General features: G+C 39.0%; 1 protein-coding gene and 1 pseudogene across 7 annotated transcripts in view; both read left to right on the top strand.

Moving 5' to 3' along the window:
* The window catches only part of CDK19 (cyclin dependent kinase 19), a 226,907-nt gene that overhangs the window by 100,620 nt on the left and 99,754 nt on the right, over positions 1–26,533 (top strand). The window lies entirely within an intron of this gene.
* Positions 15,409–15,506, top strand: LOC117098129 (annotated as a pseudogene).

Here is a 26,533-nt window from a genome sequence, read left to right as displayed (position 1 = left end):
ATACACCTATTGGACTATTTTTCAAGCTACTGTGTTTCCTAAGTGACATATCTTTATGTTGTCAGAAGGTGATTTAAACACCCATTATTGCTAGTAATAGAAAAGAGGTGGGCCATACAGGTTTCTGAGGTTTTGTTCCTTCTCACTTTTGTGTTGCTCACTTTTGTGAGAAGGAACAGTTTGAAAAAAGATACCAGCTTTGCTCATCAGTTTCTGATGTGTGTGTGTATTTGTGTGTGTTATGGTAAGGGAAGATGGGATGGTGTGGTAACACAAGTCATAGGTGTAGCTGAAAACTTTTCCATTTCCGCCACCCTAGGGGAATAGACTAGTTAGCTGTTAGCACAACCTTTAGGCTCTTGTGGTAGCTGCAAATGCTTTCCTTCTTTGAAGAATTGGTGGGTTAATGATGGAAAAGTTGGCTTTCTGCTGTGTCAGTATCCCTCCCTACTGAGTACATCAGTAGAGTTATTTTAGTTCTCCTAAAAATATAAAAATTATCAATTTAACATTCCTGCTCTAAGCAGTTAGATTTAATTGGCTATTAATTCTGTATTTTTAATGTTTATTTTTCTCTTGAATAATATTGAAGCAAAGTTGTGCTAGTGATATAAATGCAGAGTGAAAGACTGAAAATAAATCTGATACTGGTATGTGAGGGGCTTGGCTCAGAGTCTGAATATAAATGTGCAGTAAATGGTGTTGGTTTTTGTTGTTGGTATTATTATTGGTAATAACTTTTTCCTATTTAAACTCTAAGCAAAGAAAATAGCTTAACTTGTTTTCACTGTGGTCAAAGTAAGTTATTCTTAAGACCATAAATTTCATTTAGAATGTGTTCTTATAGAAGATACCAGACTATAAAATTTCACATAAACTTAGTAATTCCAGATTAAAAATAGGAGATTGAAGTGATAAAACTAAAAAAAATGTATATTTTTAAATATGCCTTTGGCTTCAGATTGTAAGGTGGGAAAGAACTTGGACTTTGGGTTTGGATAGACTTGGGATTGTATCTGGATTCCACTATTATCCTGTAAATCTTTGGCAAGTTACTATTAGTATCTGGACCCATTTGCTAGGTAGCAATAGAGATGAACTGTTTTTTTTTTGTTGTTGTTGTTGTTTGTTCTTTTTTTGAGATGGCATTTCGCTCTTGTTGCCCAGGCTGGAGTGCAATGGCGCGATCTTGGCTCACTGCAACCTCCGCTTTCCAAGTTCAAGCGATTCTCCTGTCTCAGCCTCTCGAGTAGCTGGCATTACCATGTCCGGCTAATTTTGTATTTTTAGTAGAGACAGGGTTTCTCCATATTGGTCAGACTGGTCTTGAACTCCCAACCTCAGGTGATCCGCCTGCCTAGGCCTCCCAAAATGCTGGGATTACAGGCGTGAGTCACCGCGCCTGGCCGAGATAAAGATTTTGAAGGGGAATCAGTTATGTTTTGATTTCCTAGTAAGGCTCGCACTGCTGAGAGAGTAGGCCGTGCAGCAGTTCATAGGTTCCTCAGATTCTCAGACTCTCTTTCCTTGCTAAACTTTCAGGTCTTTCTCAGCTCCACCCTATAACCGCAGTATCACCTGAATCTCATGAAATGTTTTGGCAAAGCACTTCTTTTCCAAAGATGTTAAAAAATCTTCTGAGTTACCAGGAGGAAGTGGTTGCCTGTGAGGGCAGAGTCTTACTCTTGCATATATTTTAGTGATACATACTATATATAAACTCTTGGATTACAATATGGATGAGTTCTACTTTTATTCTAGTTTGTTATTCAGGCTACTTATTCTGCTTAATTTGGGTTTGGAATTAAGTATCTCAGTCTGTACAACCTATTTTTTAGTTTCTTGATTTAAAATAATTATTAATACCATAAGCAACTGTCAATAGAATTTATCTAATTTCTGTGAGTCTTAGTTTCTTCATGTCTAAAATGGGAGATTTTACTGTGACTTCATGAAATTTAGCTCAGAGTTTGTATCTGATATATTCAGTATTGAATCCTTGGAATCTGTCTATACGGTGCTTGGAACAAAGTGGGCTGTTAATAAATTGTTAAATAAATACAAGAATTTACTTGAAATTGTTATTTTAACAATATTAGTAACATCATAAGGGAGTGGTATTCTGATAAAGTTTTTTTTTTTTTTTTTTTTTGGTAGTAGAAGATTTTAAGCTTTGTGTTTAGGCATATTCTTATTTGAAATATAAACTTAAATTGCGTGGTGGCTCATGCCTGTAAACCCAGCACTTTGTGAGGCTGAGGCAGGAGGATCGCTTGAGCTCAGAAGTTTGAGACCAGCCTGGGCAACATAACAAGACCTAGTCTCATAAAAAAAAAAAAAAAAAAAAGATTAAAAATTAAATTTTGTGGACTATTTATTATCTAAAATTTTTGATCCATTCTGATTTTCCTTTCCATAACCATGTATGATTTAATGAATAAGGGGTGGAAAATAATCATTTGAATATAAATTACTTGAGTAGGAATTTGAGACCATTACTATTCAAGTAATTATTTGAATAATATTTACTATTGTACAAATCACTATTCAAGTAATTTAATTTTTCATTTAATATTTGAGTATCTGTTATAATCTAGGCATTGTGCTAAATGCTGAGGATATAGTAGTGAATAGTTTTTCCCTTTCCCTCAAGAAGTTTATAGTTTTGGAGGAGACAGACAAGGAAACCATTTTCAACACTGTGTAATCAATACTGTGATGACAAAGTTAAGCACAGTGTGCTGGAGGAGCACCCAGCTCATACTTGGCAGTCTGGGAAGACTCTTTGGGGATTTTGTGGTAGCATAAATTTGAAAGTCTAATAGGAGCTAGCCAGGTGGAGGAGAAGGGAGAATGTAGAAGGACATTTGGTCTGAAATAGCATGGAGGAAAGCCCAGACATGAGAGAGAGAGAGAGAGCAGTGCTCACCCTCTTAGTTTTATGAATAGTATTTGAGGAGTTGACTGCTTTAATTTTCAAGCCTCCAAATTGTAGTTATTAAAACAGCAATGTGTAAATTTTTGTTGTGTTCCGGAAGTAAAATTTTGGGGCTTACTTACTGCTGCATCTAGGGTTACCCTCACTAATGTGTGGAGAATAGAGGTACTGTTAAAAGTTGATAAAACGGCTGGGTGTGGTGGCTCATGCCTGTAATCCCAGCAGTTTGGGAGGCTGAGGCGGGCGGATCACTTGAGCTCAGGAGTTGGAGACCAGCCTGGGCAACATGGCGAAACCCCATCTCTACTAAAAATACAAAAATTAGCCTGAAGTGGTAGTGGGTGCCTGTAAGCCCAGCTACTTGGGAGGCTGAGGCACGAGAATTGCTTGAACCCGGGAGGCGGAGGTTGCAGTGAGCCAAGATTGCGCCACTGTCCTCCAGCCTGGGTGACAGGGGAGACTCTGTCTAAAAAAAAAAAAAAACAAAAAAACACCAAAGTTGATGAAACAAAAACTTATATGAATAATAATTTTTGAAGTAAACAGTAGATGAACTAAAAATGATCAAAAGGAGAGGAATGATGGAGATGGGAGGTAAATGAGCTACAGTTTCATCTATTATGTCAGAAAATCAATAATGTTTAAAGTTAGTAAGTCAAGAATAGTGGTATAAACACTTGAAGATAGAAAATACTCAAACAAAAACCAGAAACATTTAAAAAATAGTTGCATTTGGGAAAGGTGAAGTATGGATCAGAGGATTATTTATTTGATTATAATCTCTGCTACGTTTTTTGTATTTTAGCAAAGTATGTAATATATATTAAGATAATTTAATAAAAATTAAACTGAACTAGATTTTAAAAATACTGTACCTCCACCAGAATGGCTAAAATGAAGAATACCGATAACACCATTGTTAATAAGATTATGGAGTAACTGGTACTGATGGAAGCATGAAATGGTATAGCCACTTGGGCAAAAAGTTTGCAGTTTCTGATGAATTTATACATACACATATTGCATGATCCAGCAATTCCATTTTTAAGTAATTTGTATCCAAGATGCACATGACTACAAAAAACTTGTACAAGGGTATTCATAGCAGCTTTATTCATAATAGCCCCAAACAAGGGAAAATCCAAATATTCAGCCATAGGAGAGTAGATAAATAATTTATGGTGTATCCATAGACTGGATTACTATTAAACTCTAAAAAAGAAAATCGATGTACTTAATAACTTGGACGAATCTCAGAAACATTAATTTAAATAAAAGAAGCCAGACACAAAATAACACATATGGGTATGGTTTTATTTATATGAAATTTAAGAGCAGACAGAAATACCTATTGTGATAGAAATCGGATAGTGGTTGCCTTGGGTGGGGAAGAGGGTTGAGTGGAAAGGAGTTCACAGAAACTTTACAGGGTAATGTAAATGTTGTATGTCTTCTGTCGCCCAGGCTGGAGTGCAGTGGCATCATCTTAGTCCACTGCAACCTCTACCTTCCTGGGTTCAAGCGATTCTCCCGCCTCAGCCTCCCAAGTAGCTGGGATTACAGGTGTGCACCACCATGCCTGGCTAATTTTTGTGTATTTCATAGAGATAAGGTTTCACCATGTTGGCCATGCTGGTCTCACACTCCTGACCTCAAGCAATCTGCCCACCTCAGCCTCCCACAAAGTGCTGGGATTATAGGTGTGAGCCACCCTGCCTGGCCAAAATGTTGTATATCTTGGTTGGTGGTCACACAGGTGTTTATATGTGTCAAAATTCAAGCTGGTCACTTAAGACTTGTACATAATTTACTGTATGTAAATTATGCCACAATAAAATACTAATAATTAAAAAATGTCTATTACAAGATAAAGACTAGAGAGATTGGTTCTTTAAAGGAATGGAAGAAGTCTAATAAGGTTGCAAGGAAGAGTTGAGGGTAGAAAGGTTAAAATGTTAGGCTGGGGCCATCTTGAATGACTTTTTTTCTTGCTTTGTTGCCCACGCTGGAATGTGGTGGTGCAATCTCTGCTACTGCAACCTCCGCCTCCCAGATTCAAGCGTTTCTCATGCCTCCCGGGTTCAAGCGATTCTTGTGCTTCTTGTGCCTTAGCTTCCTAAGTAGCTGGAATTACAGGCATGCGCCACCATACCCAGCTAAATTTTTTTTGATATTTTTAGTAGAGACGGGGTTTCGCCATGATGGCCAGGCTGGTCTCAAATTCCTGACCTCAAGTGATCCACCTGCCTCAGTTTCCAAAAGTGCTGGGATTACAGGCATGAGCTACCATGCCCGGCCCTACCTTGAATGACTTTGTAAAAACAGAGGAACTGGAGAGAAGTATTTGAGATTTAAGAGAGATTTAGGAAACAAAAATTTAGTGATGATTTCTCTGTTAGCTAGATGGTGCAGTTTACTGAGCAAAAGAGCCAAGGTGGGTGAGATGGGGAGGGTTGGGTAAAGATGGTGACCTGAATTTCACAGATCTGATTGCTTAGTTTTGGGAAAGATATAGAAGATTATATAATAGTAACACCACAACTAGAAATATAATAATACTATCACCTTTCAAGGCATTATTATTGTGTAAATTATATGTCCCCTTCTGTTCCAACCATTCATTAGCCCTTCTCATTTGTCTTTATGAAGAGATACATGATTTGCCATTCATAGTCTATACAAAATACAACTATTGAACATTGGGTAGTCTATGCAAATAGGATAGAAAAATAGTTGAATGGTTTTATTCAAGAAAATGACTGTCAGTATGTGTCTCCATATTTAATTTTAATGGCCAGTCATGTAGTATTGAAATAGTCAGTTAGACTCTTTCATGAGAGAGACTGGAAAAGACCCAGTGCTACTATATTTTTCTTTTCTAAAAATTGAGATACAATTCACATACCATAAAATCAGTCCTTTTAAGGTATATAATCCATTGGTTTTTAGTGTTTTCACACATTGTGCAACTATCACCACTGTCTCATTTCAGAACATTTTCACCATCCCACAAAGAAACTCTGTACCCAGTAGTAGTCATTTCCCATTACCCCTTCCCCTCCCCAACTCAGCCCTTGGCAACCACTAATCTAAATCTGCTTTCTGCCTCTATGGATTTGCCTATCTGGTATTCTTTTGCAGTTAGCCTGTCTCCAGCATCATCACAGCCAGTGATCCCACACTAAAGGTTGTGAAGATTGTTTCTCCTTGAGTCATTCTATAATCCAGTGATTTTCAGATTTTATGGCCCTATGTATCACCTGGGGATCTTGTTAAAATGCTAAAATGCAGATTCTCATTCAGTAGGCCTGGGGAAGAGCCTGATATTCTAAATTTCTTCCATTTTTTTTTTTTGTTGTTGGTTGAGACAGAGTTTCGCTCTTGTCGCCCAAGCTGGAGTGCAATAGTGCTATCTCAGCTCACTACAACCTCTGCCTCCCAGGTTCAGATGTTTCTCCTGCTTCAGCCTCCCAAGTAGCTGGGATTACAGGCATGCGCCACCACGCCCGGCTAATTTTTATATTTTTAGTAGAGATGGGGTAGCACCATGTTGGCCAGGCTGGCCTCGAACTTGTGACCTCAGGTGATAGGCCTGCCTCGGCCTCCCAAAGTGCTGGGATTACAGGTGTGAGCCACTGTGCCCAGCGAATATTTCTAATAAGCTCTTAGGTAATGCTGATGCTGCTGGTCCAAAGGTGACATTTTGACTACTGAGGTTCAAAGATGCCTCAGAAGCAGAAGAAATTTAATTGTAAACATACATGAATTTTTGAGTAGCAGCTGGTACTAATCTAGAGGAAATTATCACAATCTATTGAGTTTAATAGTGTTTCTTTGTTAATTGCCTTTTAAAGGGATTACTTCTACCCTACATCGTAACTATCTACATGTTATGGGACAGTTTATGGGCTTATTTGTATCCATAATTAGGTTAGTGAAATTAAATAGTAAAGAAAGCTGAGTTAGAACTTATTCCATAAGTATAACTTTGTTGTTTAAACATCTTCTGATATTCAGCTCTAATTCCTTTTTGAAAGAAACTTTTCTACAGATTTTGTGTTAGTAGATTACTGGTAGTCTCAAATGAGTTCTCTAACCATCCAATTCTGCATGGCTTCCTTGCGTTGTCTTTGGGTTGATTAGATTGCCAGGAAGTAAAATAGCCACTATAGCTACTTCCTTTTTCAAGTCATTCAAGTTAAGCTTAATGTAGAAAAACTTTGTGAGACTTCATTAAAATTCCTCCCTACTCTCCAATTAGAGTATAATAAATCCAATCAAGACAGACTCTGGATTTGGCTGTTAGTACTCCAATGAAGGCAGAAATGGGGACATAGTTAACTACAGCAAGGCTTATTTTATACAAGTAAAGAGCCTTGCTTCTAACAGTGGAGGTATGAAGCTATTTAGTCTTGGGCCATCTATTGCTCTCAGCCTGAGACCCAGTTGTATAACTCAATGGATTAATATTTCCAAATTAAATAAAACTGAATTGGGTACAGTATTGTGCTCCTGTAGTCCTGGCTACTTGGGAGGCTAAGGCAGGAGTTTTGCTTGAGCCCAGGAGTTTGAGGCTGCAGTGTGCTACATTTGTGCTTGTGAATAGACTCTGCACAGCAGTCTGGGCAACATAGCAAGACCTGGTCTCAAAAAATAAAAATAAAGTCTGGGCGTGGTGGCTCACGCCTGTAATCCCAACACTTTGGGAGTAAGGTGGATCACTTGAGGTCAGGCGTTTGAGCCAGTCTGGCCAGCATAGTGAAACCCCATCTCTACTAAAAAAAAAAAAAAAAATACAAAAATTAGCTGGACCTGGTGGCATGTACCTATAGTCCCAGCTACTTGGGAAGCTGAGGCATGAGACTCACTTGAACCCGGGAGGCAGAGGTTGCAGTGAGCTGAGATTGTGCCACTGCACTTCAGCCTGGGTGGCAGAGCGATACTCTGTCTCAAAAATAAATAAATAAATAAACAACAAAATAACATAAAATAAACTCTGGTTAAATTTTTCCATGTTCTTCATCTTAGTGTAAAAGTGTCTTAATATTTATCATAGTATGAGTACACAGTTTTTTCAGTAACCTCTTGTCCAATAGAAGGTAGACATTTTAAGTAATCAATACGTATTTATTTAGTTCTACAAGCACTGGTTTGAGGGAGCAAATTCAATTAAGGGTAAAAAGCATGGGTTTTGTGCCTGACAGATTTAGGTTCCTGTCCTAGCTCTTTTACTTACTGGGTCTGTGATCTTGTATAAATTACTAATCTCTTTGCATCTGTAAAACTAGGGAGAATAATACTTATCTGTGGAAGGCACTTAACATAGTGCCTGGCATATAGGGTTCATTAAATATTAGATTCTATTATTATTAATCATTCAGTAGCTATACATTGCTTATTCTATGTGCTAGGCACTGTAAGTCTTTCAGAAGAGATTGTTAGTGAGCAAATATTCACACGAATATTTACACAAGATGATAAGAGCTAAAGAAAAGCATAGTATCATGGAAGAATAACAGGAGAAAGATTATCTAACTTTAGGGCATCAAGGAGGATTCCCCCAAGAAAGTAACATTTGTGCAGAGATTTGAAGGATGAGTGGGAGCTGATTAGTCAGAGTAGAGGGAACATTGTGTATAAGCATGAAGCAGCATGCCACATTTGAGAGTGTAGGAGATGCTGGTGTACCTGGAGTGATGAGTGAGGATAAAAGTGACCTGAGAGAGGAAGACCCCCTAACAGGGCCAGGTCACATGCAGCTGTGTGGGCTGTGTTAATGATCTTAGGTTTTAGCAGGGAAATGACACAGTCAAATTAGTTTGATTGATACCACTCTGGCTGTGGTATCAATAGATGAGAGTAAAGATGGAGGAGAACATGTAGGGAGAGTAGTTAGAAAACCATTCCTGCAATCAGGCTAGGGAAGATAGACAGAAGGGGAAAAAAACTTAGAGATTCTTCGTGAGGGCAGATGGATAGAAACTGATGAATTGGATATGGGCAGCAAGGGAGAGAGGTGGCAAAGATTTCCATTTTTTCTTGCTTTGGCAACTAATTTGACTGCTAATACATAGCATGTATTCTCTCTCTCTCTCTCCCCTCTCTCCTCTCTCCTCTCTCCATGGAATCTTGCTCTATTGTGCAGTGGCACAATCTCAGCTCACTGCAACCTCTGCTTCCCAGGTTCAAGCAATTCTGCTGCCTTAGCCTCCTGAGTAGCTAGGATTACAGGTGCACGCCACTGTGCCCGGCTAGTTTTTGTATTTTTAGTAGAGACAGGGTTTCACCATGTTGCTGAGGCTGGTCTTGAACTCCTGACCTTGTGATCCCCCACCTTGGCCTCCCAAAGTGCTGGGATTACAGTTGTGAGCCACCGTGCCTGGCCTTTCTCTTTTTTTTTTTTTTGAGACAGGGTCATACTTACTTGCCCAGACTGCAGTTCAGTGGCAGGATAATAGCTCACTGCACCCTCGATTTTCTGGCCTCCAGTGATCCTCTTCAGTTCCCTGAGTAGCTGGGACAATAGGGATTTGCCACTATGCCTGGCTAATTTTCTCCCTTCCTTCCTTCCTTCCTTCCCTCCCTCCCTCCCTCCCTCCCTCCCTCCCTCCTTCCTTCCTTCCTTCCTTCCTTCCTTCCTTCCTTCTCCTTCTCTTTCTTCTTCTTCCTTCTTTCTTTCATCTTTCTTCTTTCTTCCTCCTCCTCCTCCTCCTTCTTCTTCCTCTTCTTCTCTTCTTCTTCTTCCTCCTCCTCCTCCTCCTCCCCTTCCTTCCTTCCTTCCTTCCTCTTTTTCCTTCCTCTTCTTCTTCCTCTTCTTCTTCCTCTTCCTCTTCTTCTTCCTCCTTCTTCTTCCTTCTTCTTCCTTCTTCTTTCTTCTTCCTTCTTCTTCTTCTTTTTTTCTTTTTTTTTCCTGTGTTTTAGTAGAGATGAGGCCTCGGTATGTTGTCCAGGCTGGTCTCAAACTTCTGGGCTCAAGTGGTCTGCCCGCCTCAGCCTTCCAAAGTGCTGGGATTACAGATGTGAGCTCCTGCACCTCGCCCAGTCACTCTTCTTGAGAGAGGAATTCTAGAAGAGAACTAAGATGGAGAGGGCAGACAGAGATTTTCTTTTAAAAAAGACATCTTGAGTTTGAGATTCCATTGAAACATTTAAGAGGAGGAAGAGACGATTATGATCTCAATCATGAAGAGGATTATACAAGAGCAATATATGACATGGTTCTTTCCATCATGAACTTTATATGCTGGTCTAGAAGATAAAACACATTTTTGAATATAATTAATACTACAAGACTGTGATTGAAGGCATTCTGAAAGAGTAGGTACAGTAAGTGGAGTGAGGCCACTTTGGACATGGTGATCTCAGAGTTTCAAAGATAAGGAAATAGTTAAGATGGACTTTAAAGGATAAGTAGTGTAGGAGGGAGGGAAAAGCACTCTAACAGTAAATGGAAAAAAAGGTAGGTAGTGAAAGGGGTGTGACGAGGATCTGGGTGGTTAGTTCCTAGTTATAGAGCAATTTAGGATTCATCACAGCTCAACCGAGAATCTTTTGTATGTAATAATTTGACTTTTATAATGTGTTTTCATATATCTCATGAGAAATGGTCTTATATAACCTAATTCTGTCTTATGTCTCTGTCTTTCCTACTTATTGAAAAGTTCATATTATTGAAACCCAGTATTCTATTGTTGACCTATAATATAACTATAAATATTATTCTCTGACAGAATGTTATGAAGATGTGCCACTGAATAATAGTTGTTCTTTCCAGCTTGAAAGGGGAAAGATGGCATGTGATTTAATTTATATGAGAGTACCTTGTAGACTTTATGGGATTATGAAAATGCAAAGTATTGTTATTAATCCTCCCATATATTCCATGTTACTCTTCAGAACTTAGAAGTAAATATTTTTTGCTCTGTAGCAAAATGACTGTAATCAGTGGACTTTTTTCCAGCACCTTTGTCTAAGTCTGGAGTCTAAAAAGCCCAGCTCTCTGTAGGCCAGGTTCAATTTTGGAAGTGTGTGGTAATCTTTCTTTCCCACTCAATTGTGGTTTTGTTTGCTATTAACAAAAATATAGTTTTTTATTAACAGATAAAATAAGTGTAAACCACTAGTTCAAAATATTTTTCTAAATTACTCAATTAAGATTTAAGATCCCTCCTACCCCATTCACTTAGGTATCTATAATTGGGGACATTTTCTAAATGGAACATTTTCAGGCATTACTTATGTATCAATTATTACTTAATAATTCTCCCATTTTCTTTATGCTCAAGTTGAATGAACACTTATATTTGATTCAGAGGGCTTTCTAGGACTATGAATAGAGATAGTGTTTCAGAATTTCAACACACCAGAGTCCTTTCCTTTCTCCTTTCTTGGAACAAGGACCTGGTAACATCTGTTTATTCTTACTCAAAATGCTTGCATTAATTTACCTTTGCTAATTATCTCCTAAAGTATTCCCTAATACTCTCCTTCTCAAGTACAGAAAAAGTATGTGAAATGCTTAGTTGCTGCCTGATTATAACATGATTATAACAGTTACATCATGAAATACTAGGATTATCTTTTTTCCCAATCAGATAAGAGTAGTTTCCCTTCATTTTCTTTACCTCATTATTCTTTGAAGCTACTGGTGTTTTAAAAATGGTATTAAAATGTTGTTCCCATAGCAACACCCTACTAGTTTCTTATGGAAAACATGGCATGTTTTACAAGTTGGATTGAAAAAAAAAGAAATGCTTTCTGGAAGAGTTTATTTATAAACTCAAGCCAATAGAACATAACTGTTTATTTCTTTTAGAAGCATTGTTAAGCAGAATGTAACAAAGGATTTTACACTTTGATGTAATTAAAGTGCGCTTCCTATCTTGCTTATGTAAAAGTTTATCTTTGAATTTGTATTAAGTCAACATTTCCCCTCTCATAATTAGACTTGAACAATTTAAATAAAAAACTTAAGTACTGCTAAATTTTAGTGAAATAATTTCTAGGTTCTATTTAAAGGTGCTTATTATCTGTACCCAGAAGCTGATTGGCTGCTTATGAGACTGTTAGTGCAATGCCCATATTACCCTTGTGATGATTTCTCAGCCAATTAGGCTGCATGGGGGATGGTGGATTTTGTTCAGGATCTGTTTCTTTCTTTCTCTCTCTCTCTGTCTACTGATTTTGTAAAATCAATGCTAAGATATTTTAAATCTTTTTGCGTTTAAATTGTATAAATTATGTTACCCGTTTTATGCTGTTTCTGACTATCTGTGTTTAGTAATATTAAGTTTCATCTCAACATTTGAGTTATTATTTTCCTGAGAGGGTTTAGGGAAGTTATTATATTTATAATTAAAATTATTAATCCCATGTTTTTCTCCTCTTAGTTCTGTCTCGCTAAATTTAATTTCTATTACCTCAGTCTTTTGAGATTTTTTAACATCCAAAAGCATGATTTATTCCATATTCTAGTTTGGCTACCGTTCTCTATTCTTTGTTGCTGTGGTTTTTGAAAGCTACAGAGCCATAAGATATCCTTTGAAACTAACATACATTATATTTTATGGAGGTTAGATTTAGTGTACTTCAATTATTTGCTCATTCAGCAAATTCCAGATGCTGGTGATATAATAGTGAAAAATGCATACAATAATAATTCTGTGCTATTGGAACTCACATAGTACGTATCAGTTGGAGACACTTTGATTTTGCTCACTTGGCTGTTTTCATTTCTGTATTCATAGTGCCATTTTGAAAGACTCCAGTAGCTGGTACCCTTCCTATATCTGTATAATTGAGAATTCCGAGTAATTTTGTATATTTCATTTTCCACCTAGGTGTTCATATATTAATACTTCTAATATTGCACTGTAGTTTTAGACATACTTAATTCCAGCACAGAAACAATAAAACAAAAGATCTTATCTAGCTATCTAATAAATTTAGAAGAGATCTTTTATGTAATATGTGAAGATTCACCCTACTTGATTGCCACGTCTTCTGTGTTTTTTCTTTCAAAAAGCTTTTCAACTTTAGCTTTTTCATTTTTACTTTTAGTGTTCCTTTATTATCTTGTTGTGCCTAAGCTTTACTGTTCTGTTCTCCTTGCCTCTCTGCCAGCCTATCCTAAACAAAGCCACTGGACTGATCTCAAATTTTAGATACAGTTGTGTCACTCTTCTGCTCCAGAACCTTTCTACGTAGACCCAGGACTATACAGTACAATTTGGGGAGGAAGATTGGACAGCTCACCTTGATGTCCCTAAGGATGAGCAGGGCATTGTGGTCAGTCATACTCTCTTACCACATTATGTAGTTGTTTGGTTGATATGTTTTTTTGTTTGTTTGTTTTTTTTTTAAGACGGAGTTTCACTCTTGTTGCCCAGACTGTACTGCAATGGTGCGATCTCTGCTCACTGCAACCTCCGTCTCCCGGGTTCAAGTGATTCTCCTGCCTCAGCCTTCCCAAGTAGCTGGGATTACAGGCATGCGCCACCACGCCTGGCTAATTTTTATATTTTTAGTAGAGATGGGGTTTCTCTGTGTTGATCAGACTGGTCTCGAACTCCTGACCTCAGGTGATCCACCCACTTCATCCTCCCAAAGTGCTGAGATTAAAGGCGTGAGCCACCACGCCTGGCCTTGTATTTTTTCTTTCTCTGTTTTTCTTTCCAGATATTGAAGAGATAGAAGGGATCTTTCTGAATAATAAAGCTAGAGAGGTTATTTTGGATCTAGTTTTATTGCCTTGAGTCAGGGATTGCAATTTAATAAAATTTTATGTACTTTGTTGCATTTATAATGGCTAGTTTTTAAAATTACTTTCTTTTAAACTAGTTTTTTTTTTTTAAATGGATGTTGGTATGTCTTCCAGTCTTAGCTTGTGTGGTAAATGATTACTATTAATTGTAAACCACATATAAAAGACATATTCAGTGTTATTGGATTTTGTTAATGATTTTTTTCTAGATAACGGAAAGAATATTCTAATAGCAAGGGAAGAAACATCACAATTTATATTAACAATTTAGCTAGCTAGCATTTGAGCCTGTGGGCATGGCTTTGTTCACACAATTTCTGTGAGACTTATTTAAGAGCTGAAGTATAAAAAGGCCTTTAATTGTCATTTGTGAAAATCAGGAGTAATTAGTGTAAGTTTGTTTTATTAGAACTTTTGGTGGTGGACACAAGAGAAAATCCATATGTAATTTTATTGCATTTAACTTTGTTGGTGTTTTGTAGGTCAGGAGCCTAGCATTGTTTAGACTAAAAAATATCCAATTTTAGAGACAGGGTTAATTTTTTTCCCCTAATATATTTATTATTGTTAATACTGCTGTTTAGCACTCATTCCAAAACTTAGTGGCGTGAAACACTCTTTATATTATGCACATCGATTCTGCAAGTTGTGCCCTCTGAAAGGGCACAGTGGGGAGAGGTTTTTCTCAGCCCTGTGGTGCCTGGGATCTCAGTTGGGAAGAGTGGAAAGTTGAGATGGACACACTTGACTCCTGGGGACCAAAATAGTTTGATGACTTGTTCACCAATGTGTCTGGTACCTAGACTAGGACTGTTGACTAGACTGCCTTTACGTGGCCTTGCTTGTGTATAACCTGGCGGCCTCAAGTGTTAAAGTGAACAACGACAAATCTGCTTTTTTTTTTTTTTTTTTTTGACAAAGCCTTGAAAGCTGAGCATTGTCATTTCCACAACATTCTATTGGCTACAGGTGTACACTCAGACAGAGGAGGGGAATTAGACTTTGTCTCTTGCTGAGGGAGTTGACAAGGTTTTGGAAGAGCATGTGGTAAAGAGATACTGTTGTGACCATCTTTAGAAAAGACATTCTGTCACAATAGTTAAGTCTAATAGTTGCCACTGTTGTTTGTTTTGAATGTGTATTTTATAATAACATTAGAGACAGAAGATCAGGAATCCTTTTTTTTTTTGAGATAGGATCTCACTCTGTTACCCAAGCTGTAGGGCATTGAAATGATCATGGCTCACTGCCACCGCAACCTCCCCAGACTCAGGTGATCCTCCCACCTCACCCTCCTGACTAGCTGGGACTACAGGCACGTGCCACCATGCCTGGCTAATTTTTGTAGGGACTGGGTCTCCTCATGTTGCCTGGGCTAGGAATTCTTTATCTTACTCTAGGACTTTGAGGAGGGGTCTGTAAACTGAAAGTTGACAATATTTTTTTATAAACTATTTTTAAAATGTATTTTCCTATTAATTTGAAAATTAAATATTTAGAACTTCTTTTTTTTTTTTAAACAAAGATGAGATCTCACTATATTACCTAGGCTGGTCTCAAACTCCTGTGTTCAAGTGATCCTCCTGCCTTGACCTCCCAAAGTGCTAGGATTACAGGCATGAGCCCCGTACCCGACTAAAACATTTTTTTTTTAAGTCAAAATTGCTTAGGAATTTGTTTCCTATCTCTTACTTTAAATAAGTATAGGGTGCTCACTTTGGCAGCACTAAAATTGGAACTATATAGAGATTAGCATGGCCCCTGTGCAAAGATGACATGCAAATTTGTGAAGAGTTCCATATTTAAAAAATAAAATAAAATTTTAAAAACCCCACAAGTATAGGGTATTGTGGATTGCTAGCATATCCATTTAGATTATGTGCAGTTTTAATTATTGCTATATGTGAAGACTGTATAAAACAGTTTCCCATTGAGAAGAATCATTTAAAATTTACCATGTCAGATGTATTTATTCAGGTTCTAGTTTAAATCTAAAAAAATCCTACACATACACAGATAAGAGAAATTATAAGAAGAGAAGAAAAAGTAGGATAAATGCCCTTTGCTGTTACTCTTTTTTTTTTTTTTTTTTGAGGTGGAGTCTCACTCTGTTGCCCAGGCTGGAGTGCAGTGGCGTGATCTCAGCTCACTGCAACCTCCACCTCCCAGGTTCAAATAATTCTCCTGCCTCGGCCACCTGAGTTGCTGGGATTACAGGTGTGCACCACCACGCCTGGCTAATTTTTGTAGTTTTTGTAGAGACGAGGTTTCACCATGTTGGTCAGGCTGATCTCAAATCCTTGACTTGTGATCCGCCCGCCTTGGCCTCCAAAAGTGCTGGGATTACAGGTGTGAGCCGCCACACCGGGCCTGATCTTACTCTTAAGAATGAATGTACAAGGAAATATAAGTCATGTTTTTCTTATCTGGCAAGGGTCTTATTAATGGAAGCAAGAGGTCAACAGAGCTGAAGAAAACCCTTATATGTACCTAGCCAGAAAATATTGGGCGTTGGGAATTCTTTTATCTGATAAGGAGGTGGCTTAATTTGAAAAGGCTGGGGACCTTACCTCAACTTGAATTTGCGCCCCCACAAAAGCCTTATCTTAGAAAATCTTGCAAGCAGAAGAAATGATATGATTGGAGAGGCCTTGGTGAAGTCCTGCAAACTCTGGATGGTTTGTGGTTGGGTGCAGAGGAACAATGAAGACCTCTAACATATGGTATTACTCCCCTAGAATTGACTTTTTTGTTTCCTTGCAGTCTCTCAAATCAAGGTTTTATTAATTAATTTATTTCTATTTTTATTTTTTTGAGACAGTCTCACTCTGTCCCCCAGGCTGGAGTGCAGTGGTGCAATCTTGGCTCACTGCAACCTGCACCTCCCGGGTTCAAGCGATTCTCCTGCCTCAGCCTCCTGAGTAGCTGGGATTACAGGTGCCTGTTACCACGCCCGGCTAATTTTTTTGTATTTTTAGTAGATATGGGGTTTCACCATGTTGGTCAGGATGATCTTGAGCTGCTGACTTCAGGTGATCTGCCCACCTTGGCCTCCCAAAGTGCTAGGATTACAGGTGGCTGGGCCACCTCGCCTGGCCCAAAATCAAGGTTTTAAAGGAATTGGCAACTGTGCCATTTGATGTGTATAGCATGTAACCAAATGAATTTTTTTTTTTTTTTGAGTCTTGCTCTGTTGTTCAGGCTGGAGTACAGTGGTATGATCTCAGCTCACTACAGCCTCCGCTTCCAGGGTTCAAGCGATTCTCCTGTCTTAGCCTCCCAAGTAGCTGGGACTACAGGTGTGCACCCCCATGCACTGCTAAGTTTTGTACTTTTAGTAGAGATGGGATTTCACCATGTTGGCCAGACTGGTCTCGAACTCCTGACCGCAGGTAATCTGCCTGCCTTGGCATCCCAAAGCGTTGGGATTACAGGCATGAGCCACCCTTGCCTGGCCCAAATTTAATTCTGATGTATCTTAGTGAAGCTAGCTTCTCTTTTTTGTCATTTGAGAGCATGCTGATGCCAGCAAAGAATTATTGTTTTGTGAACACATTTTGGAAACTGGGAAGACCATTGAGACATAAGACAGTGGAAAGTGGCTTGCCAGCAAAACTGATTGAGTACCTGGCAGCACATCTGGTTTTGCTGCTTTGGTGAAGGAAGAAGCTCCATGAGCCGCTATGAATCACTGCTTGTACATTGGCATCAAAGACTCTGCCAAAGATCGTGAAAGAAGTCTTGTCTAAGGTCTCTAAAGTCCCACTTTACCTAGTCAGGGCTTTGAATCACTGCCTTGTCAAGAACTTCTCTTGAGAAATAGGAGAGGATTATGAGGTTATTTTCTATTGCAGAGAAGTTCATTGATTCTGTAAAGAACAAGTCTCAAAGCACTGGGAATTCTGGTTCTCTTTGCTGCTACATAACTTCATGAATCAGGGTTTTCAGAACACTTGGGGCAATCAGTTGGATTGTTAAACCTACTGCCATGGCAGGGCACAGTGGCTCATGCCTGTAATCCCAGCATTTTGGGAGGCCGAGTGGGGTGGATCACAAGTTCAGGAGTTCAAGGCCAGCCTGACCAACATGGTGAAACCCTATCTCTACTAAAAATACAAAAATTAGCCGGGCATAGTGGCGCGTGCCTGTAATCCCAGCTACTCAGGAGGCTGAGGCAGGAGAATCGCTTGAACCTGGGAGGCAGAGGTTGCAGTGAACCGAGATTGCGCCACTGCACCCCAGCCCGTGCGACAGAGTGAGACTCTGTCTCAAAACAAAACAAAACAAAACAAAACAAGAAAACCATACTGCTTACTACTGCAGCTCTTTAAGAGAAACAGTAGCAGCTTTCTAATTGAAATAGGATTTTGTGGAATGTGTTTTTATTTTCCTTTAACTTTATTGTCTTTTCTAGTTTAAGCATCTTTTTTACATTGGGAGAGTTTAATCTGTTTACCTGAATGTATTTATTCATATGGTTAGATTTATTTATTTATTTTTTGAGTTGGAGTCTCACCCTGTCACCCAGGCTGGAGTGCAGTGGTAAGATCCTGGCTTACTGCAGCTTCCATCTCCCATGCTAAAGTGCTGCCCTCACCTCAGCTTCCCACATAGCTGGGACTGCAGGCATAGGCACAGTGGGACCCTGTCTCTACAAAAAAATTAAAAATTAGCCACCATGCCTGGCTGTTTTTAAAATTTTTTTGTAGAGACAGGGTCCCACTGTGTTGCCCAGGCTAGTCTCAAACTCCTGGGCTCAAGTGATCTTCCGACCTCAGCCTCCCAAAGTGTTGGGATTATAGGCATGGGCTACTGCACTTGGCCTAGAATTATTTCTGCTGTCTTCTTGTGGTGTTTTTTTTTTTCTCATGCTTTTCCCCCACTTGTTTTCTGACTTGTGCAATATTAATTGAATTTTTCTTACTTCTTTTTTCTCCCTGAACTTATGATTTGAAAATGACTTATACTCTTTCTAATTTGGTAGTTACACTTGCATTTTTACATACATATTTGACTTAAATATTCGAGTCCTCCCAGCTTCTGCCAGAGTAGTACAAGGACTTTAGAACTCTTTACCTCAGATCTTTCCCTACTGTTTCTCTCCATTATTTTAGTTCTACCTTGTTTTCACTTAATTGCTCCACACCCTACCCCAACTTTATATATTTTAGTTCCTTTATAGTCAGGGCTTATTTGAATTGACGTATATGATTTTGCTTTTTTGCATATACTCCTTATTTAGGTATATCTTTCAGTGATTCTTTCAGCAACTATCTGTGAATGGCAAATTTTTTCACTTGTTGCCTGAAAATGTCATTATTTTGCCCTCATTTTAAAAAATATAACTTAGCTTGATATAGAATTAGAAGGTTTTTTTTTTTTTTGGACTTGGAAGATTTCTCCATGGTTCTCTGGCTTTGGTTATTGCTGATATGATGTCAGCCATCAGTGTAATAGTCTTGCCTTTCTAGGTACATTTTTCTCTCTGTGTGTGATTTTAAGGTTTTTCTGTTTGCTTTTGTTCTGCACACTATACACAACACAATCCCAGGACATACAACAAGCTTCCTTATTGCCTCCCCAGGCCAGACCAGTTGATAGTGTTTTCCTAGTCTTGTCTTCACTGACACGGTAGCTCTTCCTAAGCCTCTGGACTCTGCAGGAGGCTAATTCCACACCTCAAATATATACATCTAAGGCGGCATCATCTGTTTTTGAACGACAGTTTAGAACCCCAGCTTCTAGAGCCTATATCCCAATTTCATATCTTCCTGGGCTTCATACATCAGCCCATTGCATTCTTTTGGCTTTCATTTGTTCCTGGCACTTGGTGTCTTAGTCCATTTGGGCTGTTCCAACAAAACACTTTGGACTGGGTAACTTATAGGCAACAGAAATTTGGGGTCAAGATCAAGGTGCCAGCAGATTGGGTGTCTGATGAGGGCTTGCTCTCTGCATCATAAATGGAGCCTTCTCATGGTGGCCTCATGTGGCAGAAGGGACAAACAGGCTCCTTTAGGCCTCCTTTACAAAGGCACTAATCCTCTGTAATCCCAGCACTTTGGGAGGCTGAGGTGGGCGGATCACCTGAGGTCAGGAGTTCGAGACCAGTCTAACCAAAATGGAGAAACCCCATCTCTACTAAAAATGCAAAATTAGCCTGGCATGGTGGTGCATGCCTGTAATCCTAGCTATTTGGGAGGCTGAGGCAGGAGAATTGCTTGAACCTGGGAGGCAGAGGTTGCGATGAGCTAAGATCACGCCCTTGCACTCTAGCCTGGGCAACAAGAGCAAAACTCCATCTCAAAACAAAACAAACCAAAACAAAAACACAAAGGCACTAATCTCATTCGTGAGGATGCCACCCTCCGAACTTAAATCACCCCTGAAAGGCCTCACCTCTTAATACAACTGTAGTACCCAGGAATTTTCCTTTTTGACTTTTCATGGGTACCATTTAAAATGTGTTTAATGAGGGAAATAAAGAAAATGAGACAGTCTTGAAAAGATGAGTCATAATGGAGTTAGAGACCTTTGAAACATGGAGAATTTATTTCTCCACCTCATGAGATTTCTAGAGTGTTAGTATAAATGTATATACTACATGTCAGTTGAAATGTAAAATATGTTCACAGCTGTAAGGGCTCATTGATTGACTGATTGTCTGCTTTATTCCATAAAAAGATTTAAAGTGCTATTTTGAGACATATATATCAAAATATATCAATGTATATACAGGGGCCCAAGTATGTCATTCATAAGGGATATATACATATGTATCTATATATGTGATTTATAGGTATATATCATATAAGCACTCCAGTATAAAAAAATAAAGCAGGTCACAAAACTCATACATTCTATTTATTCATTTATTTATTTATTTATTTTTGAGATAGAGTCTCGCTCTGTTGCCCAGGCTGAAGTGCAGTGGCTCGATCTCGGCTCACCACAACCTCTGCTTCCTAGGTTCAGGAGAATCTCCTGCCTCAGTCTCCAGAGTAGCTGGGACTGCAGGCACATGCCACCATGCCCGGCTAATTTTTATATTTTTAGTAGAGATGAGGTTTCACTATGTTGGCTGGGGTGGTCTCGAACTCATGACCTCGTGATCCGTCCACCTTGACCTCCCAAAGTGCTGGGATTGCAGGCGTGAGCCACCGCGCCGGGCAACATTATATTTATGAAAAGTATCAATCACTGGACCACTGGATCACTGGACCAATATATATATTTATCTATATATAGATATACAGAGATCAATATATAGAGAGTAGAGATACACATAGATCTCTTTCTCTCTTTACTCTCTCTATATCTATATCTATATATCCCTCATGTTTCATGTTTAACTTGAGGAATTTATCAAAGCCTGAGACTGTTCTAGGCATGTTCAGATAATGTTTGAATATTCTAGAAAGATTCTTTAATACTTCTATAATCTTTCTGTAGAGAGATTCTTTGCCATGATCTAAGAGTGGTTTTCAAAGTGTGGTTCCCGAGTCCTCAGCACCAGCATCACCTGGAATCATACAGTGTATACTGTTTCTAAGTCATTCGTTAGGTTTTCTTTTTTTTCTTTGTTACGATGTTTCAATTAAGGTTTGATAAAATATTTGAACTCATAGGTGGTCCAGTGATTAATACTTTTAATAAATAGAAAGTATGAGTTTTGTGGCTTGCTTTTTTTTTAATATAAGAGTGCTTATTCCACAGTGTAATATCATGCTAAATACTCTAATAAAAATTATGTATGCGTTTGTATATTTATGTTTTCCATACTTGAGCATCCTTCATTTTTAAAAGAACATTTTTAAAAGTTAAATGTTAGATATGGAATTAAAGAAATATGTTATATCTTTAAATTAATTATCTTATTTTAAAAATAATCTACCTACCCTAAGCTCAGAAGATAAATTATAATATTAGTTATGTGATTTCTCTTAATGAGCCTCATGGATGTAAAACATAATTAGCATTGTTACACTTCCTTCAAGACAGAAAATACATGCTTTCTTAGTAAATGTAGTATGCTTTTGTTCATGAAGAATGTCATTAGGTAGTGCCATACTATTTTAGGGTGCTAAAATAAAAATATTTACAACTCGAAAATAATTTAAAACTATTCTTATAAAAGAAGGATGTTCCATTGTTTTCTGTCTGTTACTTAAATCATATAAAAATGTTTTGAAATGCAAACTGCTTGATGTTTTGGGATTTAGAGACTTTGATGATCATTTACAAAAAGTTTCTGCCAAAGATGGCAGGGTGCGATGGCTCATGCCTGTAATCCCAGCACTTTGGGAGGCTGAGGCAGGTGGATCACGTGAGGTCAGGAGTTTGAGACCAGCCTGGCCAACATGGCAAAACCCCATCCCTACTAAAAATACAAAAATTAGCCAGGTGTGGTGGCACACACCTGTATCTCAACTACTCGGGAGGCTGAGGCAGGAGAATTGCTTGAAGCTGGGAGGCGGAGGTTGCAGTGGGCCAAGATTGCCCCACAGCACTACAGCCTGGGCAACAGAGCGACTAGTCTCAAAAAAAAAAGTTTCCGCCTAAGAACTGAATACGCAAAATGAATGATAGAGTAGTTAGTACCATTGTAAAGACATTAAAGACTCATTTTCTGATTCTTAAGCATTTAAACAAAACCACATACAGCGCCTTGAATATAGGAGTGTTCAGAAAATATTGGTTGAGTTTAAATGACCAAGTTATTTTTGACCCTATTAGTCTATTAGCATAATGTTGTCTTTTTCACTTAATGATTAAGCTACTTTTGGATATGTTAGGTATCATGAGCTGGTCCTCAGTGTCCTAGAGAGCATTATAAGATGTAAATTCAGAGAAGGGTGAGGAAATGTTAAACATTCTACCAAAATATGGCTAAAAGCAGCCTACAAACTTGAAGAATTCAAGAAAAGGTGATTGCCTACTAGATTTAAAAATGAATATTCACAAAAAAGAAACCCCATTAAAAACTGGGCAAGGGACTTGAAAAGACAATTTTTCAGCTGGGCGCGGTGGCTCACGCCTGTAATCCCAGCACTTTGGGAGGCCGAGGCAGGCAGACCACCAGAGGTCAGGAGTTCAAGACCAGTCTGGACAACATGGTGAAACCCCGTTTCTACTAAAAATACAAAAATGAACCGGGCGTGGTGGCACACGCCTGTAATCCCAGCTACTTGGGAGGCTGAGGCAGGGGAATTGCTTGCACCTGGGAGGTGGAGGTTGCAGTGAGCCGAGATTGTGCCACTGCGCTCCAGCCTGGGCGACAGAGTAAGACTCCATCTCAAAAATTAAAAAAAAAAGAAAGAAAGAAAGAAAAGACATTTTCCACAGAAGATACATGAATCACCGTTAAGCACATGAAAAGATGCTCAACATCATTAATTATTAGGGAAAGAAATGCAAATCAAAGCCACAAGATACTACTTCACACCCATTAGAATGATAATAATAATAGCAAAAGGGAAATAACAACTATTGATGAGGGTATAGAGAAACTGGACCCCTCATCCATTGCTGTTGGGAGTGTAAAATGGTACAGCCACTGTGGAAAACATTTTGGTGGTTCCTCAAAAAGTTACCGTATAACCCAGCAGTTCCACTGCAGAGGCCATTGAAAATAATATCCTAAGAATAGATAAGGCTCAAGGACAGTATCTCTAGCTAGTTGCACTTTCAGTGAACTCCAGTAGTCAAGGACAGTATCTCTAGTTGAACTTTTAATGAACTCTAGTAGGCGCCAAGAAGGCAGACAAATAAGAAAGAGCTTAGAGACAAGGAACTAAGCAGAAGGTTACATCTGGGTGCAGAAAGTTTGTTTTGCATTGTGTTATTTTTGCTGACGTGGGATTTATGGAGTATAAATAAAGTGAGGCGGAGGCTCTAGGCGCGGCCGCCATGTTCTCTGTTTGTCTATGTCTCTTGTGTCTGTTCATTCTCCACCACCCCCGGCACGGGCCCCAATATTCCACTTCTAGGTGTTGTATACCCAAGAGAACTGAAAACAGATGTTGAAACAAAAACTTGTATGTGAATATTTATAGCAGCATTATTCACAATAACAAAAAATTAGAAATAACTGTCATATCTATCAGCTGATGAATGGATAAACAAAATGTGCTATATCCATATAAGGGAATATTATTCAGCCATATAAAGGAGTGAAGTACTGATAATTGCCACACATGGATGAACCTCGGGAACATTATGTGAAGTGAAAGAACCCACACACCAAAAGCTACATATTGTATAGTTTCGTTTACATGAAATGTCCAGAATAAGCAAATCCATAGACATAGCAGATTATTCGTTGCCAGGGGCTGGGATGAAGGGAGAATGGGGAGTTGTTGCTTAATGCATATGCAATTTCTTTTTGGGGGTGATAAAAATGTTCTGGAATTATATAATTGTGATTGTTACACGACATTGGGAATATACTGGAAGTCACTGAATTCCATACTTTAAAATGGTGATTTTATATGTTATGTCAATTTTACCTCAATAAAAAGAAGGAATACTCAGTAAGGTTTTCTTTAAAACAAATTTTTTTAAGTTTAAAACATTTTTAAATTTTTTGTAGAGATGGGGGTCTTGCCATGTTGCCTAGGATGGTCTTGAACTCCTAGCCTCAAGCAATCCTCCTGCCTCAACCTCCCAAATGCTAGGATTACAGGCCTGAGTGCCCAGCCTATAATTCTTTTCTTAGTAAAACATTACCAAAGTAAAAAATTTAAAACCAAAGAGAATTTTATTTCAATATTATTGTTTCGTGCTTAGAAAAATTACAAAACGTTATGTTTGGTGAAAATATATAGAAGTCAGCCCGGGCAACATAGCTAGACCCCATCTCTACAAGAAATGAAAAAATTAGCTGGGTGTGGTAGTAGTCCTAGCTACTCAGGAGGCTAAGACAAGAGGATCACTTGAGCCCAGGAATGAATGAATGAATGAATGAATGAATGAATTTATTTATTTATTTTTGAGACGGAGTCTTGCTCTGTCACCCAGGCTGAAGTGCAGTGGCGTGATCTTGGCTCACTGCAAGCTCTGCCTTCCCAGGTTCACGCCATTCTTCTGCCTCAGCCTCCCCAGCAGCTGGGACTACAGGCATATGCCGCCACACCTGGCTAATTTATTTTATTATTATTATTATTTTTTGAGACGGAGTCTCGCTCTGTCACCTGGGCTGCAGTAAGGTAGCACGATCTCAGCTCACTGCAAGCTCTGCCTCCCTTGTTCACGCCATTCTCCTGCCTTGGCCTCCACAGGCGTGTGACATCATACCCAGCTAGGAGTTTTGCTAGTTACAAAGAACCCTAGGATAAATCACCACAAGGCAGTCTCATGCAGGGTATTTTATTGTGCCTAGTATGTTGCTTTTGTTTGTTTGTTTGTTTTTTGAGATGGGATCTCACTGTGTCACCAGGCTGGAATGCAGTGGCATGATCTTGGCTCACTGCAACCTCCAAGTCCCTGGTTCAAGCCATTCTCCTGTGTCAGCCTCCCGAGTAGCTGGGATTACAGGCACGTGCCACCACGCCCAGCTAATTTTTGTATTTTTAGTAGAGACAAAGTTTCACCATGTTGACTGGGATGGTCTCGATCTCCTGACCTCGTGATCTGCCCACCTCGGCCTCCCAAAGTAGTGGGATTACAGGTGTGAGCCACCATGCCCAGCTGTATGTTGCTTTTTAACTGTGATGAACAGTATGTCTCAAACTGTTTACACTTTCCCTGCCATCTTATTCTGAATCTACTTCTTACTGTTGTTAGTTTCACACATGCCTCTCTGACCTGAAACTTTATTCTGTCTGTTCTATTGGCATTAATTTTTGACCCCTTTAGCTAACCTACTCCTTTAATGACATGCTTTCTAGCCACTGTGGATAAACATCCTGTTTAGCCTGCTTCCCCACCCTCCTGCTGGCTTCCCTAGATCTGTTTTCATTTCAGCATCTCTGCTTCCTCTGCCTTAGCAAGGAAACCTGCGCAGCAAGAACCCCAAAGACAAGAGTGAAGTGGGATGGGGAATGAGAATGAGAATAAGGCAAAGGCCCAGTCTTCTTTGGTGAAATCTGCTAGAATAGAAATTGTCCATAGCAACTAGTATTATAGTTCCACAGCGGTCTGCTATTTCTAAAGATCAACCATTATTTAGTGCTGATTCAGTATCTTTATCTAGTAAACTGATGTTTCTATCCAACATAGAACATATAGACTATCTTGAGGGTAGTGTTTCTTTCCCAAATTATGTTCCATAGAGTATTAGTACCTGGAAATGGGAGAAGCAGCTCTGCTTTGGAAGAGATGAGATGATTCTATAGTCAAATATATTTAGCAAAGGTTACTTACCTTTTCTTGGAGGTCCATAACACCTTAGCCTGTTAAATGCTGTATTACTTACTCAGTCAAGAAACCTGTTTGAGTCAGCATTTCCCAAACTTATTTGAACTGAGGACTTTTTTTACGGGAGGAATAGCATGTGTGTTAATAGCCTACATAACACCATTTGGGGAGACACTGTCCTAGAGCATTGTAAATTTGTGTCACTGAAGTTAAAAAAAAAAAAAAAAGTAGCCAATCTTTTTTTTTTTTTTTTTGGGACAGAGTCTCACTCTGTCACCTAGGCTGGAGTGCAGTGGTGTGATCTCGGCTCACTGTGACCTCGGCCCCCCGCCTGGGTTCATGCAATTCTCCTGCCTCAGCCTCCCAAGTAGCTGGGACTACAGGTGCCCGCCACCACGCCCAGCTAATTTTTGTATTTTTAGTAGAGACAGGGTTTTGCCATGTTGGCCAGGGGGGTCTCAAACTCCTGACCTCGG

Source organism: Trachypithecus francoisi, unplaced genomic scaffold (assembly GCF_009764315.1).
Source record: "Trachypithecus francoisi isolate TF-2019V2 unplaced genomic scaffold, Tfra_2.0 Lachesis_group15, whole genome shotgun sequence".
NCBI classification, from domain to species: Eukaryota; Metazoa; Chordata; class Mammalia; order Primates; family Cercopithecidae; genus Trachypithecus; species Trachypithecus francoisi.
Note: the sequence above shows the minus strand (reverse complement) of the source record. Positions and strands in the feature narration are given on the sequence as shown.